Source organism: Peromyscus eremicus, chromosome 1 (assembly GCF_949786415.1).
Source record: "Peromyscus eremicus chromosome 1, PerEre_H2_v1, whole genome shotgun sequence".
NCBI classification, from domain to species: Eukaryota; Metazoa; Chordata; class Mammalia; order Rodentia; family Cricetidae; genus Peromyscus; species Peromyscus eremicus.
Window position 1 is genome coordinate 144,289,610 of NC_081416.1, and position 19,133 is coordinate 144,308,742.

The following is a 19,133-nucleotide window of genomic DNA, read 5'->3' on the forward strand; positions in this document are numbered from 1 at the left end:
CTATCTAAATATATCTATTTATGACCTTGAAAACATATTTAACATGACTATAAGTTTGACTCATATAACTCAAACAAGAGTAGAAACATACATATAGTATAACAAAATTAACTTTAAATTTGTATGAATATACAAAATCCATACCAATGTAAAATATTTAAGACTAGTAGTCACTTTTTTTTTGGTTGAAAAGTGGATCCAATAATCTACCCTTTTATCCTATCATTTCTATATCCTCACTTTTTCTTTTCAGAATAAGATCCCTGAATTTAATCTCCTTTGTTCAGCTTTTTTTTCTGACCATTATTAACAGCTTGTAACTAATCCCCCTTAAGTGATCCCAAACATCCATACCATTTTTTTTTTTTTTTTTTTTTGGAAATGTGGGCATAGTTCACTAGACTACTTTCTATTGTTTGGAGCTGTTGCTGTATTTTGGGGAACCTTGATAAAATTGGGATAACAGTGAAATCTCAGCTGGAGTAGTCTGTGAGGCTGCAGCCTTGAAGCTGTTTGTATGCAAAATTTTGAGGCATCTGTAACAGAGACATTTTGAAATACCGGAACACTTGAGTCTTGTTTTTTTATTGGTGTTCGGTGCTTTTGCTCTGAAAATACATAAACTTTTAAAAGCAACATACATATATGCATTAATACAAATATAGACTGTATTGGTAGAAATATTAAAGCAACTCCACATAGTTAAAAGGGAAGTTTATTTGGGGGTTTTACTTACACCAAGTAAAGGGATAAGTTACAGGGTCTGGGAGAGGTGAAGTGCAGTCCAGCAGTGTTCTCTGGAGAACTCTGCTTGGTCTACCACTCAACATTAAGGATTACCAGGAACCAAGAGCATCAGCATATCTGGATCTCAGGTCTTAAGGGCTCCCATCTTGGCCCTGCCTCAGGTGCAGACCATGGGTAGGCATGACAGTTATTGGAAGCCTCACTGGGGATAGTACTTCCAGGTCAAAGCTGGAACAGCTACCCACTACAAGACTATATATTGTACGTAAGTCAGCCAAAGATGATTTTTTTGTGTTTTATGTTTGAGCAGGTAAAATATACATCACATGTCTTGTAGTTCTTCTAGATTTATTAATTTATGTTTGCAGTTAGATTTGGGGGGGTCTTCCTTGGTCAAACCTGATTTTCCTTAACCTGGAACGAATCTGTAGCTTCTCATTTCCTGTGGAAATAAGAGCATAACCTCTTCCACAAAGTAACCTATCTTTTGACTTAAAGTTTGAAGTCAAGATATTTTTTAAATACGTAGGTTGGTTGAACCTAGCAGTTTTTATAATCCAGTGTCTCTTAGCAGCCGAAAATTCAAAGACAACACAGTAACATACAGGATTCAGACCCTCTGTGTATTTTCCAATTTTATTTGGCTTATTACATTTTTATCACTCTATTCCTTTTTTAAGGACTTTCTCTCCCCCTTTTCTCTTTTCTCCCAAGTCTATTTTTTTTGGTCTGAATCTGTCTTTACTACATGTCTGTAACCTTTTCTATCTGCATGAGCAAAACCCCTAAACTGCCATGTAGCCTGTTGGAGGAGCTCTCAAGCCTTCAGTCAGTGGCTAGTTGAAGCCTCTCTGTACTGTGGCCTGTGTGAGTGACATGCCACTTAGCTCATGGTGGTTGGTGGCTGGCTCCATCTTACAGGCAGATGTCAGGAGACACGTCTTTGCACTGTGGTTGATGTGAGGCTGTGAGACTAAGAAGCTGCATCTGGATCCATTTTTGTGTGTTTAGACATTTTTTAAAAAACTTTTTTAAGTGAGACAGTTGTGCAGCTTGATCTGTTCAAAGGCCCTCTGGCAGTAGGATCAGGATCCATCCCTGGTGCATGAGCAGTCCTTTTGGAGCTCATTACCTATGGTGGGACACCTTGCACAGCCTTGGTGCAGGAGTAGGGACTTGGACCTGCCTCAACTGAATGAACTAGGCTCCACTGACTCCCTATGAGAGGCCTTACCTTGTTGGCGGAGGGAATGGGGAATGGTTTGGGGGGGAAACCTGGAGGATGGGAGGAGGAAAGAGAGGGAAATCTGTGGTTGGTATGTAAAATGAATAAAAAATTTCTCAGCAAATAAAAAAGGTTTTGTAGGTCTTATGTGGATCTATGCCCCACATTGGGCATCATTTACAAGCAGAGTTTTCCTGTGCTGATGGCCTGCTCCCAAATAATCAGTAGCCACTTCCCAAATAAATGACTTGGAAACTTAATGTAAATTATAAATGCTCAGCTGATAGCTCAGGCTTGTTACTAGCTAACTCTTACACTTAAATTAACCCATATTTCTTATCTATACTTTGTCATGTGGCTTGGTACCTTTTTTCAGTATGGCATGCTCATCTTGTTTTCTCTGCATCTGCTGGAGACTCCCCTGACACTGTCCTTCTTCTTCCCATTATTCTCTTAGTTTGGTTGTCCTGCCTATAATTCCTGACTGGCTACTGGCCAATCAGCTTTTTATTAAACTAATCTAAGTGACATATCTTCACTGTGTACAAAAGGACTATTCTGCAGCACCAATCTATTATTCAGACAATCCAACTATGTACCAAGTATTCTCATGATTAAATTCAGTAACTGTGGTGTTATAATCTTGGTTTCTTGTGTGTAGCTAGGGAACAAGTCAAAAGAACAACAAAGATGAACCAACATTATAGGAAAAAAATATGTCTTTTATAATATCTACCAGAACACTTCCCCAGTGTGCAAATTGCCCTTTTTCTTTGTACAAAAATCCTATTCACTGCAATAAAAGAGAGGTTGTATGCTTCCCAAGACCTCAGAAACAATAAATGGAATCCTTTGTGTATTGGGGAACATGAGAGAGCATGGATACTCAGAACAGAACTTTGCCTTTACTATAATTATCCCATTTCAGTGCACCAGACAGACACTGGTGCAAGATGTGAATCTATGACCTGGAGCACTGGAAACTTTGATAAGAAACATGAAGTCTTTGACTTTATTCATCACTTTTGTCTTTTACTGAACAATGGCTATGTTGAAAACCTCCCTGAGAAACATGGAGATACTATTTTATTCTTGACTATTTACATCTTCCATTAAACTGTGCAAAGTATGAATTTTTGTGCAATGACATAGCACAGGATTAAAGGCAATAGACTATCAAAATAAGAACTCCATGTAGAAATTCTGAGATTTGTCAGCTTTGTACCATGAATGAATGATACTCTCGACACAATGTAGTACCATGCGAAAGTGTGAATAGCTTGATATTGAATATTAATTGTACACTTCAGGAAGTTGAGATTAAAGGGGAATTAACATTAGTTGCATGCACTGACTAGTCAACAGTTCTATGGGAAATAACACTGCAGGGCCATTGCACTCTGCAAGTCTAGAGTAGATTTAAATACCCTGATGGAAGAAATAAGGGAATAATTGAGCCTTAAGTTCGAGCTAAAAGGTAAATATGATCTAGAAAGTTAATTAATCCATATCAAACATCCAGGGAAATATGAAATACAAAAGCACCAAGCTTAGAAAGTCCCATTATGGAGAATGTGAGTCAATGATTAGCGGTTGTAGTATTCCCTGGAGTGAGTGTCATGGGAGAGAAGTTAGAGAAAAAAGTAAGTGAGGAAATAAATAAGTCCATAAGGAAATTAAGGAAAGGTCATAAAATTTCATGCTAGGGAAACTTCAAATAGTATGTTGTTCTCTGTTTTGTTGAATAACAGGGACGTGCATTTTTATATGGAAAAACGAAGTTTTAATCACTGTACGTATAGCAGCAGATATTACCATTTAATCTTTAATTTGAGTTCCGTATTAAGGAAACATTATATCCTTTATAATGAAAAATATAATATATGATTGCCTCTTAATTTAAACAATAAGATAAGCAATATCATATTTATATTTATGTGGAGCAAGCTGTTCGAATTCAGACAATCATAGTTTCTGGCACAATGTCATTTTACCTTCTCATGGATAGTTTTCAGCATGAAATACTTTGCTGCCTACTTCAGATTTCCTCCACTGTCTGTGTTATTTTAGCATATTCAGTTAAATATTAGACATACTCTTTATGTAGTAAGGATTTTGCTGTCTTTTGTTAAACTGAAGTTATTCATGTGTTACAAATAAAGCGAAATTTAAGAAATCAAAGTGTCTATAATGAAAAGAGGATAACTTTGGATTATTTAAAGGGACAAATGAGACTTCAGAATAAGTTAATCAGAGGAGGTACAGGAGATAGCACACTGAGGAAAAAATCCAGGAAAAGAAAAGGAACCTTCCTGAGCCACTGTGTCCAGGACATCAAATGTGTATCCTACTCACAAAACTACCAATAACATAAATAGAAAATTCTTAAGGTCAGGGAGATGAGTAGACTGATGGGTCCCACCAATGCCTGTATTCTCGTCTCCAGATCCTATAGATATGGTATTTTAATGAGCAAAGGGACATTAAAGGTGTGATTACCTAAAAATTGAAAGAATCTTCTTTTGTATAATATTATCAGCTTAAACATATCAGTTCATAGCAGTGAGATATTTTCCTGTCTACACTGAGAGAAGAGTGAGTAAGAAGAATGTCTGAGAGACACAACAATCTGCCTTTGAGATAAAGGAAGATCTCCAGGAGCCAAGACCTAAGGACACTTGGCATCTGGAAATACAAGGAAATGAGTTCTTTGCCAGATCATGCAGTAAAGAAAAGGGCTCTAAGACATGGAGATTTTTAAGCTAGTGGGACTCCAGCCAGACTGTCAAAGCTGCTAGGTCATGAATTTGGGTTGCTTTAAGCCATAATTTTATGGAAGTTCATTAACAAGGCAATTAGAAATCACTGCTGTGTGAATGTGGTTAAACTTTTTTTATTGAGGACCCGGGGTGAGGAAGTGTGAACAACACAAGAAACCTTAAGTTGCTAAACCAGCACATTGAAGATGCTTTGCCCTTCTAGAAGAAGCAAGAAGAAGGTACTGCCAAGTCCCTGAAAGCTGCATTTAGTAACTAAAAGCTCTAAACTTTCTAGTCCACATCTTCTTCTTTTGATTGACACATACTCTAGGGTGGAGATAAGTATGCATTTTCCTTTGCTATGAGATTATTACACAAAGCTAAGATGGCTACACAGGATGAAGCAGACCCTTAAAGGTTTGCTGTTGAGTCAATGCAGTAAGCTAAGGGGAGGAAGAGAAAAATCTACCATTCATTCTTTCTTCAGAAGAGCTGGAGCTGTATCCATATGCTCAAGTGTGGGATGAAGAAAGGGATGGAAGCAGGTATAGAGAAGAGGAGGAGAGAAATCTAGAAAGTACTCATAAGAAGCATCTCTACCATCAGATTTTATTTGCATGATGACATTTCACTGGGAAATCTCATTATGAAGACAAATATTTTCTAGCTGGTCTCCACCTCTATTTTCAACTTGCTTTTCTAAGGCAAATGTCAAGTTACTAAAAAATCAATTTCAATATTTTCCAAATGCCTCAAAAGCTAGAGTTCAGCATTCAGATTATCACCCAAGATGCACCTTTTCTTTTAGTATATAATTTGTTCAACGCAACGGTTGCTTTTAGGAATAGTTATAACAACACTAATTCGAAGAACTAAAAAATGCCTTTCACAGTCTTTTCAATTAAATTGCAAAAATTTACATTATTTATCTATTCATAAATATGAGAGTACTGTAATATGTAAATTTACATGATATGTCTTAATTGTAATAACTGAATATTTTTTCCAGTATACATATTTCAAAATAAGTGTCCAATATCCCATTTTTATTCCTTCTGATCAATATATTTAAGTAAAGATATTTTAGCAAGAACTCTTTAAAATCCAAATGTTTTAGTTACCAGAGTGTGTGAAACAAGCACTATGATAGATTAAAAGCATCTATGCTTTGCCGTGTGACAAGCTGTGACTAGTGAAAATAATTTGGAACTTTCTACTGAGTAAACTCTTATGGTTTTTGTATGTCCATGAAAAAAATGTGTTGGAAAACTATCACACATAGGGAGATGAAGCCATCTGTCCCTCAGAATCTTTGGGACTCTATATTTCTCAGAAGCGAGGAGAGTCATTTTTTTGAGTCTCTATAGGTAGTTTAATTACATAAACAGGGGTCTGTCCCTGCACACTTTAACACATGTGTACTAAGAATCCATTATTTTTTAGAGTATTGCATAAATATAATATCTATCTACTTTCAATTAGTGTCACTGTCCCTTATATAAGAGAGATATTAAAATTAGTAATTTTAAACACATAAGAATGTTATACTATGTGTGTAAGAAAAAAAGAATAGATCAAAATAATGAGTTAGAAACCACCTTCAGCAGAGAGAACAAGAACGATTGAAGGAAAGAAAGGAACATGCAAACACTTAGACAAAAGACAGGACTGACATTAAAGGCTGTGATTTCTTGGTGTGTGCTAATGTACATATTACCTCATTTAATCAGATTGATGGTGTGATAAGGGTGTTATGAACATATTATTTTAGAGAAAAAATTTACTAAAACAGATAAATTTAGATATTTACTCAGAGTTATGTGGTTAGGAGGGGTGGCTGAATTATGACAGATGACAGAGCCCAGCTCCATAGCATCTTACCACTACTTCTGATCAGGAGGAAGAGACATCCTTCACAGAGGTGATGTGCACCATGCAAAGCCCTGAAATATGCTGTTGGAAAGCTAAATAGCTCAGTATGGTGGAGCAGAGACTATGTGACAGGATTTGTGGAACAAAGGTTTGATGGAAACACCAGGATCCAGACAACAAGGCTGGTGTGTGTGTGTGTGTGTGTGTGTGTGTGTGTGTGTGTGTGTGTAAGATGAAATAGAGAAATGGGACCACTTAGCTTTAGCTAGAAGGAGAGGGCAACTGCAATCAAAGAAAAGCAATACTGGCAAAATAAAGCATTAGAAAGATACAATGTGCTGTCCAAGCACTCACTGGCTTTGTAGAGTGATAAAATTTGTTAGAGAACTCTAGAATGGAACAGGAATTTGTATCCTTGCCGACCTTTGTAAACACTGGCACTACTCACAAATAAATAGAAAAGTTAATTCTTCAAGAACTTTTGTCCACTTATATCTGCTTTCAAAAACTTGTGCTCATTCTTTAGATTTCTCTGTAACTATGAAGTCAATTAATAATATTTATTATCATCAGAAATACATGAAGGAGAGACAAAACTCTTTCCTTCAACTGTTGTGACATCACAAAACAGCAGGATCCCTTCTGTATGCAAGAAGTGTCCCTTCATACTCTAACTCTGTGAAGTCACAGACATTTGCTTCTATCTCCTACCTCTGTGAAATCAGACTTTGCCTTCATCTCCATCTCAGTGAAGTCACAAACACCTGCATACAATCCCCCATCTCTGTGAAGTCAGAGACTTCTTCCATCTCCACCTCTGTGAAGTTATAGACTTCTGCTTCCCATTGTCATCTCTGTGAAGTCATAGACTTCTCTTCTATCCCCATCTCTATGAAGATATCGATCTCAGCTTTGATCCCCATCTTTGTGAAGTCATAAACTTCTGCTTCCATTCCCATATTACTCTGAAGTCATAGACTTCTTCCATCCCCACCTCTCTGAAGTCACAGACATCTGCTACCATCCCCCATTTCTGTCAAATCATAGACCTCTGTTCCATCCTCATCTGTGTGAAGTCATAGACCTCTGCATCTGTCCCTCATCTCTGGGAAGTCACAGACACTTGCCTTCATCCCCCATCTCTGTTTCCATCTGTTTCATTTTCAGCTTTAGGGTAAAAAAACGCAGCAAATTGCTTTTTGGTGAGACATTCACTCTGTTTTGTAGACATTATCTCACCAATAGATGTTTCAGCAGGTGAAAAAGTCCAGGGAACAATTTATTCCTATCTTTAAAGGGTAAAGAGGTTAAATGACTCATTGATGGAACTGAAAACAGAGCTTCAGCATCCACAACAGGTTCTGTGTATAAGAGCATCAGCCAAATGCCTTCCAGAAAGACAGTGAGCTAAAGGATATTGAAATTTTGCCAGACATGAATTTTCAGAGACATCATTTATTGTAAACTAAGAACTCAGAGATGAAGGGACACTGAGGATGGTTCATTCTAGGTACACAACATGTGCTGAGTTTTTGTTTGTTTTTGTTTTTGTTTTTGATTTTTTTTTTTTTTTTTGGTGAGCTTTCCTCTGAGACATGATTCTGAAACAAGAAACTGAAAATGACTTTCAGTTTCGGGGGATTATCCACACAGGCACGTACAGAAATACTCTCTGTGTTTAGCATGCTTTATAATAGGCATTATATGCTACAGGAGGTGAGTCTGTGAGAATGGATTAGGGCAAGTCGTGTCTGCTTTGCAAAACTGATTGACTTCTGAGTTCTTGATTCTGCTTCTTTGAAATAGTATACAAGCCGGGTGGTGGTGGTGGTGGCAGCGGCGGCGGCGGCGGCGGCGGCGGCTGCGGCGGCGGTGCACGCCTTCAATCCCAGCACTCAGGAGGCTAATCCAGGCGGATCTCTGTGAGTTCAAGGCCATCCTGGTCTACAGCGTGAGATCCAGGACAGGCACCAAAACTACACAGAGAAACCCAGTCTCAGGAAAACAAACAAACAAACAAACAAACAAACAAAAAAACTAGCTAACTGATAAAATAGTATACAAAAACTGAAAATTATATTCCAAATGAAGGAATCTTTTATGGAGAGATCACTTCATCATTGGGAAAAGGTAGCTTCATCTCTCCTGAAAGTATTCCAGTTATTTCCCCCTGTATTTATTAGTTTGTATGTTATGTGTATATGATTTTGTGTGTGGATAAGTGTACATGTTTGGGTGCACATACCATGACATGCATGTGATGGTCGGAGAAAAATTAGGAGAGTCCATTCTCTCCTGCATAGTGCAGGATCCCGGGATCAATGGAACGTAGGTCATCAGGCTTGGCAACAGAAGGCTTTAAGTGTTAAAACATCCCAAAGCCTCATCAAAGAGTGTTTTATACCAGACTGGACTAGACCCTCTACATACAGGAGACAGTTGTGTAGCTTGGTCTGTTTGAGGGACCCCTGGCAGTAGGATCAGGATCTATCCCTGGTGCATGAGCTGGCTTTTTGGAGACCATTACCTATAGTGGGACACCTTGTATAGCCTTAATGCAGGGGGAGGGGCCTGGACCTACCTCAACTGAATGTACCAGGCTTTGCTGACTTCCTATTGGAGGCCTTACCTTTTCAGAGGAGGGAATGGGGGTGGGGGATGTGATGTGGGGGAAACTTGGGGGGAGGGGAAAAGAGAGAGGGATCTGTGATTGATATGTAAAATAAATAAAATATTTCTAAATAAAAAATTAAGAACACAGCAATCTGATTTTTCAAATATATTTTGGTGGTTAATTTTTAAGCTGTATTCTTCAGATTACTGAAGCCTTCAATACTTGTCCTCAGTCACCTGTGATCATCCAGCCTCCTAGTCAAGCTCCTTTAGTCCCTGCTTGCTCTTTTGGGCACACTCTCTTCTGTCCCTCATCACGCAAAGGCTGCCTTGACATCTGCTTTCTCTTCTGTCTTCCATGGTTTTCAAGGGACAGACACAATAATCATTTCCTCAGCACATGTGGATTTTCCTGATTTTTGAAAGTGTCATTTTAACCTGTTTTTCTCATTCCTGCAAACCTACCTCCCCTCCTTGGCTTTATCTTTCTCCTGTGAAATTATTATTTCACACAATATACATAAATTTACTTTAATTCGTTCATTGTCTGTCTCTCCAATGTATCATGTACCCCTTTGTACTGCCCTATTCATCAGAAAGGATCTTAAATACGCCTCTATTAGGGATTATTAGCTGAGTGAAAGTAAACTGCTTTTATGATTAGAATCATTGAAAATTAAAAAAAAATAGTGATCAGAATTTAGCAATTTATCTTCACGAAAAACACCCATCATTTTTTAAGCCCATAAAAAGTCTTTCATGTGTTTCGTCCATAAGCCAAACTGTGTGACACTGTCAAAAACGGACTCACTTTGAAGCATGAAAACTTTGGTTTAACCTCAGTGCAAAAGTGAACACAGGAAGAAAAATGGACAACAATTTTGTAAGTAAAAGGATTATTTTGTGGCTTATTCTGTGCTGACTTTTCCCACATTTGAATGTCTAATACTTCAGAATATAGTTAAAATCAAAAGTGGGTGTATCCTGTCTTCCAGTTAGCCAAAGCCTCAGTGACAAGCCATGCCTGGCAGATGCAGGCTGAGAACCTGGCTCATGGACCTCTCAGCACTCTTGTCCTGGGCTCATCTGTGCATTTAGATAGTCATGAAAAGAGAACAACTCCCATTTTTTGTTTCCTAGAGAAAAAAAAAATCAACTCTACTAAAAGGTGTAAAATACTGTGTTGTTTCATCTTTTTTGATAACATCTCCACACAGATCTTTTGAGTAGTCTTCTAGGAAAATTTAAGTCCTCCATATTATTAAAACTAACTCCCACATTCTTTTTTAAAGGAGTAAAGTGAAGAAAACTAGACAGAAAAATAAACTTTTAGTGTTACCCCTGACTTGACAATAGCACATTTTAAAATAGAATAAGTTTAAACTGACTTAAATTCACCTGGTATGCATTTTCCCACTAAGCACTTGGTCCTCTTTATCTTATTCAGTTGACATCACTCATTATCCTTTTTGTGACAAACACACACAGATGAAGCTTAAGGACCCAGAGTGAGATCGCCTGCTCATGTAATCACTGGTGAAGATTTTAAGGCTCCAGTGCTACTTTAAACTTCTGCTTTTTATTTTATTTTTACTAACTAGCCCACCTCCATCTGCCAGGACTTCCTCTGTTCCTGCCTCTAGACTGTCATGAGTCCTTGCTCCAGCATCCCTGGGGATGATGGGCCAGTGTTTTCTAGATTCTGCATATTCTGAGGAGCATATCTCACTGCATGCTGTAGATGTCCAAGGAGTTAGCTCCAGTCACCTTGATTATCAGTTGTCACCCTCATATCCCCCATGGTCTGGCATTAATTCCCTTTTTACCTTTCTGAAGATAGTTTTATCCCCATACACACTGTGTCCAGTCAGAATCTAATGGCAAGTGTGTCTGTGGGAGGGGATGGAACTCTAATTAAAACCCATGTGCAGAATGTATGAGCTGCAATATCTTAAGACCACTTTTCAGCTCTGTTTTTATTGAGTTAATGGGATTATTTCTGACATTTTCAGGATGCTCACTTCCATGAGTCATTTGTGTATTGTTTAACAGCTTTCGTTTATCCCAATGGCAGTGCCAATAGTTCTCAGCAAAGAAGGAAGTATGAACTCCCACATGACCGTGCATCTCCAGCTCAGGGGAGACTTAATAAAAACCTGAGCTGTGCCTTGGTTGGTTCAGTGTTTCCTCTACTCATCAGTGTGATGCTGTGGGATGGTCTGTTTGGCAAATGTGTTGCTAATTAGTCAATAAATAAAACACTGATTGGCCATGGGCTAGGCAGGAAGTGTAGACGGGACAAGGAGGAGAATAAAGCTGGGAAGTGGAAGGCTGAGTCAGAGAGACACTGCCAGCTGCCATGATGACAAACAGCATGTGAAGATGCCGGTAAGCCACGAGCCATGTGGCAAGGTATAGATTAATAGAAATGGAGTAATTTAAGCTGTAAAAACAGTTAGCAAGAAGCCTGCCACGGCCATACAGTTTGTAACCAATATAAGTCTCTGTGTTTACTTGGTTGGGTCTGAGCGGCTGTGGGACTGGCAGGTGAGAGAGATTTGTCCTGACTGTGGGCCAGGCAGGAAAACTCTAGCTACAGTGTGACTTGGACCCTCCATTTGTATCACATGTGTCTCCTGAGACACAGTGGTCCAGGGACCTTTTATGACCTCTCCACACACTCAGTCTGGTTGATACATTCATCTAAAATTAGTTGTTCAAACAATGGAGGAAAATGCTCTTACTAGGTGCAGAAATGACACTATTAATGAGAGCCTACTGTGCACACTAAGGGATGCATACAGATGTCATTCTTTTAATCCTTATAAGAGGGCAAAAGTAAAAATCTTCAGCCTATTTTGGAGATGAAGAACTGGGTTCAGGGGAATTTAGAGTAATTGGACTCTAAAATGATCAGATGCAAGGAGTGTATGCAGAACACCAGGTCCCAGTACAGCTTATTTCCTGGAGGGATTTCACTATTTTTCTCTCTGCTTATAATAAAATTTATTGGTGCATTTTCCTTTATTCTTTTAATTAGTATATTATATTGACTGTACAAAGCAATGTTTTCAATTTGTTCACATTTACCTCTATTGACCTCTTGATCCCCCGGCACTTCTGTTGATCCTCTTCCTCTTCCTCTTTCTCTTCCACTTCTTCCTCTTTCCAAAACTCACTTTTCCTACTTTCATGCCTTTAAAAAATCCATATTCAATATATGGAAGAACATCTGGAATAGTTGTCTTTCATAAAACACACAATTTTATACATAAGCCTTCAGAATTATTTAAGCATAGGAGAATTGAACATTCTTTACATGTTAGTCCAGATGAATAAGTATTTTTGAAACCCTGGTAGTGGGTTTCTCTGCTGACACAGTAAGCCAAATTGAGCAGAATTAAAAGGTAAAGGAGCAGGATCTGTCTGAGCAAAGCACTCCTGGGTGATCTCAGGGGAATGGGAGAGGAGAAATCACGTGGCAGGTCTATGGACTGAAACTTAAGTACCCTGTAGGCATGGTCTTGAGTAGCTCCAGGGAGGAGCCACTGCTTGGCTGGCTTTCTTAAGGGCAGGGTTTAGAGAGAGAGGAGAGGGACTGAGGTGGAGCTTCCAATGTTACACAAATTAAGGAAGATATCTCCCAGAGAGCATCCTCACAGGAAAGCTTTTTTAGGCTAAGCTTGTTCCCCATATCTCATGAACAGGAAGGTAAGGAGATAAAGGAGGATCATGTACATGTCCTCAGGAACTTCTTCAGGATGTGAATATATCTTCAATGATTTTTATTTTATTTTATTTTTTGGTTTTTTGAGACAGGGTTTCTCTGTGTAGCTTTGGAGGCTGTCCTGGAATTCATTCTGTATCCCAGGCTGGCCTCGAACTTATAGAGATCTGCCTGCCTCTGCCTCCCAAGTGCTGGCATTAAAGGCATGTGCCACCACCGTCCAGCTTTATCTTCAATGATTTACTAAAGGGAAAGCTTTGACAACCCTCACAACTTTAATTTTTTCCTTAGGGATTAGTTTTGATTGTTTTTAATGTGAAATTTGCCACTTTAAAACTGTCTATGTCACAATTATTAACTTTTACTTTTCCAGTAAAACATAAATCATACTTGTTCTATGATGTTTTCTTAATCATTATTCTGATAGTCTAAACTAAGTCAGGTTTATAACAAATATCTTGTTTTATAATAAGCCTTTGTAAGCCTCAGAGCACATTTCAGCCATGTAATAAAAGAGATGTTGCTGTGTGGAAGTCATTTTTTCTTAGCATTAACAAGCTGTGTCTTCTCTAAGCAGCAGTCCTGATAAACAAATGCCTCCTAACCCTATCTATAATGAGCTTCTGTTATAATTCCTCATTCTCACCTTTAGAAATCATGTCTAGGTCTATAGGAGGCTCACACCTGCCTCATTTGAGAGGAGCTGGCTCGTTCATGCTTCCTGACAGTCATTTACACCACCTAGCAGCAATCAGCCCATAATCAGAGTTATTGATGCTTCGGGGTTTTCTCAATCTCAGCAAAAAAGTCACACAATGCAGGATGAGATGTAGCCTCATGATTTCTGCCCACGCCACAGTTTGTGACTTCCAAACAATGTGACAATAAGCATGTCTGCAATGCTATTTTATGTAATTATAATTTGTCATAATAGTGAATATCATTTACCAAGCACATACTATGTGCTGAATGGAATCTTTATCACATTAACAAACTAATGATCCTCCCAAGCCATGTGGTTACACTAGGGTCAGGTTCAAGTCACATTCAAGGACAAAATGAAGCACAGGACAATGGGTTGAGCTGCCCAGGGCTGCATTTCCCTCTGGAATGTATTCAGGGGCCTACACAGAGAGTAGTTCTGCCCTAAATCCCAGGGCCAAACACTGGAAATCTCCCTTTGAATTGTGAGCTAATGGTGTCAAAGAGACTCACGAAACACCGACTGTTACTGCAGCTGTTTGTTACCTCCCAGAACTTGACATTAAGACCCTACTGTCGAAGACATCACACACTCCGGACACAAAACACAGAGGTATTGAACTTGAACTGACATGTGTCACACTTTGATTCATGCTTTAAAATATATTAGGGTGCAGTGAAGATGTCATGCTTATAAAAAAGTAGAGATGAACCTAGATTGCATCAGATATTTGTGTATGGTTGTATTACCCCCATGCTTTATTGCTTAACAACAAGGGTTTCTCACCTCTGCAACTTTCCAGCATCTTTCAAATTTGAAGCCTTAAAAAAAAGCAAAGAAAAGGAGAATAGGGTTTATTTTAGCTTACTTTCCAGAAGGGATAAAGTTGATTATCGCAGGGCAGGAATGCAGCAGAAATGTGAGGCTGGGTGGTGGTCAGGAAGCAGAGTGATCACCTTATATCCATATTCATGAAGTAAAGGATGAGAACAGGAAATGGGGTCGGAGTATGAAACTCAAAGCCCACCCCCAGCTTCCTCCATCAAAAGCTCACCTTGTAAATGTTCCTTCCGCCCCATTTTTTAAATTAAAAATAGATTATTTTCTCATACAATACATCCTGATTATAGTTCCCCCTTTTCTCTACTGCTTCCACTTCCTCCCTACCTCCCCTCCCCTCTGGATCTACTTACTTTCTGTCTCTCATTAGAAATGAATAGGATTCTAAGTGATAACCACTAAACATAACAAAATAAAATATAACAAGATAAAACAAAAGCCATCACATTAAGTTTGGACAAGGCAAACCAACAGAAGGGAAAGAGCCCCAAGAAAAGGCACAAGAATCGAAGACCAACTGGTTCATATATTCAGGAGTCCCAAAGAAATACTAAACTGAAAGTCATAATATATACATGGAGGACCTGGTGCAGTGTCAGCCCTGGACCTGCAGCTTCTGTCTCTGTGAGTTCAGATGAGCTTTGCTCTGCTGATTTAGATGGCCTTGTTCACCTGGTGTCTTTCATCCCCTCTGGCTCTTAGACACATTGCCTGCTCTTCTTCAGGATTCCCTGTGGTCTTATGGGAGGGATTTGATGGAGACATCCAATTTAGACATGTGTGTTCCAAGCTCTCTCTCTCTCTCTCTCTCTCTCTCTCTCTCTCTCTCTCTCTCTCTCTCTCTCTGTGTGTGTGTGTGTGTGTGTGTGTAATGTCTGCCTGTGGGTCTCTGCATTTGTTTCCATCTGCTGAAGAAGATACCTTCTCTGATAAGGGTTGAATAAGGCACTTACCTATAAATATAGCAGAATACCATTAGAAGTCATTTTATTATTACATTTATTTTAGACTAGTAGTATTTGGTTTTATCATTAGGTTTCTGAGTCTCTGATTCTTGGTCACCCAAGCAGAATCAGATATGGGTACTATCTCATCAAGTGAGACTTAAATCAAATTGGACCTTATAGCATTTTTGAGCAGTCTACTCAAAGGGAAAATATACCCACACAAATCCTTACAAAATAGTCTCCAAAGGTTTAGTGTGTCTGTGGACCCTGTACCCTAATCACACACTGTAGACTCAGCCTTAATGTGAATCACTTGCATTCTTGCAGAGAGGTTTATGTAACAGCTATACTGAAAGAAGCATGGAGACACAGCTCCTACATACTTCTGTTTGCTGTTTACAGATTTAGACATATTTATGTCTGCTGGCAAAAAGCACACAGAGAGGGAAAAGATAGAATTACTGGAGAAAGTTTGCTAAGATTTCTGCTCCAGACAAATTGAGCTCCCTGGAGGAATGGTTAGATTAACTAGCTGCTGTACCTTCCTGGCCTTTCTCCAGCCTGGTTTAATTACATTCTTACCAGTCAGTAAGCATGTCAGAGTCAAATCCTCTTGTCAAATCTTCCCACCTTGGGAAGTAATACAAATCCGTTTCTCTGTTGAGATCATTTTTATTTGCCCCTAAGTTAACAGAGATAGCCATTTGCTAGAACCAGACCCACTTACCATTTTAATAGCCCATTGGTGTCCCTGTGAGCAGCCATGAGAATTGATGGGGTGAATTTTGTGAGCCACTATAAGCTTGTAAAATGAGAAGATTTGTATAAATGAAAGCCAGTAATTCCAACACTACAGAGGTTCTGTTTTGGATTTCCACCTATGCTCACAGGATGATCTTTCAGCCTTGCAAAATTCTGTAGTTGCCAGGAGCCATTCCTCGGTGGTGGATGGGGCCTGCAGAGGGTGTAAGGAGGCAGCAGGAGAAGGAAGTGAACCATGGTGGTCAGGAGAATCTTGTAGCCTGACTGACTAGCAGTCAGAGTGTTTCTTTATTTATACAGAATTTAGTTAACAGAGATACATTCATGATGTTCCAAAACATAGATCATATCATTTTTGTTTTTGGACATGGGTTTCACTTCCTTTTGTTCATCTTTTAGTCATCATTAATAAACTATGACAGAACAGAGTTATCATTTCCAGTCATTTTCCCTCAAGTTTTGACATTATTAATAAACAGAGTTATCATTCTTACTCATAAACCCATAACCCAATTTTTGAGAATCTAGAGGCATATGACAGCCTGTGCTTAGGCTAGTTGTTTTGGTTGCTTCAAGGACATTAGACCAAAACAAAATCTTCAACTATCCTGGATATTTTGCCATGTCTCAAGCAATGTATTATTAACTCTTAGTGGTCAGAGTGCCCAGGAAAAATCCTCAGGCCAAACTGCTGAGGTTATTATTCAAGTTCTGGCATAATACAATTAATGTTTACATTTATATCTTTATAGAAATTGTCTATGTGTCTAATCCTGGCATTCCATTGTTCCTTGGTCATATGACATTATAGTGGCTCTACATGAGCTAACTTCTAAGAGAAGGAGGTCCTAACACCTCATACTTTTATCATCTTTCCACTCCATACTTTACTTATCAATATGTCTCTGTGTAGAGGAGAGTTGTATGCCATGTAATTGTCTGAGTGTACAGTGGGAAGAGGCTTGTAATCTGAACTGTGGACAATTCCTCTAGCCCACTGAATCTTGACCTTTTAAAATTGACTTTGTTTTGAAAATCTTGTTCCAGTGTAAGTACAGAGATAGATGTTTCAAGAATGTCTCATAGCCTCATAAAGAGACCTCTGGCTTCTTCTTTATGTGTCACAACCTCCAAGGCATAAGAAAGACCTCAAGTAGATAAGGATATCTCCCTCAAACTTGGGGGGAATAGTATGTTCAGGACTGTCCTGGGTAAGCTTAGAAGCAGCATTCCTGGGAGAAGGCATAAATGATTCATAAAGAATTTTCCATCAATCCAACATCCCCAAATTGTGCAAATATTAAAAGTGCCCCAAGTATGTAACAGGTGGAGATGAAAACCAAAGGTGGCATGGCAGCCATCATGTGGCTCAGCTCTGCTGGATCTTTGACAAGCAGCTGTGCTGGCTTTATGACTTCTGCCATTCCATTCAGATATGGCTGTACCATGTAGTATTGTCTTTTCCCATAGCATTGACTTTTTCTAACTGGCTACAATGTGGGCAGTAGCAATTTGAAAACACATAACATCTCAGGAAAACTATGTCAATACAGCTCTGTCCATTGGATGCCTGACACAGAGGCTTATGCATGAACCCTAAAGTGGTAAGTAAGCCATGGATGCATACGATGCTAGTAATATGTATCCTTGTATAGGACCATGAAACTAAGAAGGGGGAAATACGGTGGCCATTTGTCTGTCAACTTGATTGTGCTGAGAAATACTTGGGAAATTGGTAAAGTACACTGGGTATTCCTGGAAGGACTTTCCATAGATGGTAAATTCAGATGTACTCTGAATGTGGTCAGTGCCATTCAACAGCTTGGCCTCAGATGGACCAAAAGAGAAGGAGTAGGAGCCCATTAGCTTGTATCTTTTTCCTGCTGTGTAGCTTGAGTTTTCCTGCCTGGCCCAGAGTCAGGGCAAATCTCTCTCACCTGCCAGTCCCACAGCCGCTCAGACCCGACCAAGTAAACACAGAGACTTATGTTGCTTTCAAACTGTATGGCCATGGCAGGCTTCTTGCTAACTGTTCTTATAGCTTAAATTAATCCATTTCCTTTAATCTATACCTTGCCACATGGCTCGTGGCTTACCGGCATCTTCACAAGCTGTTTCTCATCGGGGTGGCTGGCAGTGTCTCTCTGACTCAGCCTTCCACTTCCCAGCTTTATTCTCCTCCTTGCCCCGCCTACACTTCCTGCCTAGCCAACGGCCAATCAGTGTTTTATTGATTAATCAGTAACACATTTGCCATACATCACACAGCACTTCCCCCTTTTTTTTTTTTCAAAAAGGAAAGTTTTAACCTTAACAAAGTAAAATTACATATAATTTGGGAATTTGGGCGTAGCTTCTCTTACTACTTCCTGCTGGAGGGGGCGCTGTATCTTATGGGGAAACAAAGAAAATTTTAGAATTATGGAATAGTCCATGAGGCTGTATCGTCTGAGCCAGATGCCTTCAAACCATTCTGGATGTTGGATCATCTGGGCCATGGTGTCATCGGAGATCTTTCAGGGGGTCTTGGCTGGTCAAACCTGATGTATCTTAATCTTGAACAAATCCATAGCCTCTGGCTTTCTGTGGGAACAAAAGAGACTCTTTTCCAAAGCAACATATCTTTATATCCAAATTTTAAAGTCAAGGTATCTTTAAAATATACATTTTGGCATAAATCAACAGCTTTTACAATCAAATGTTTTTCTGCAGTTAAAAATCCCAAAGACAACACAATCCAGATTCTCTGTGTAATATCCATTTTTACGTGGCTTATTTTTTATACTACCTTTACTGTCTCTTTAATGACTTTATTTTTTTAAAACTATGTATTTGTTTCTATAACTCTATATATCACCTTTTTTGTCTCTTTCAAGCCTACGTATCTTTTACAAACATTGTAAACTATTACATCTGAATCTGTCTTATTGTGAATCTC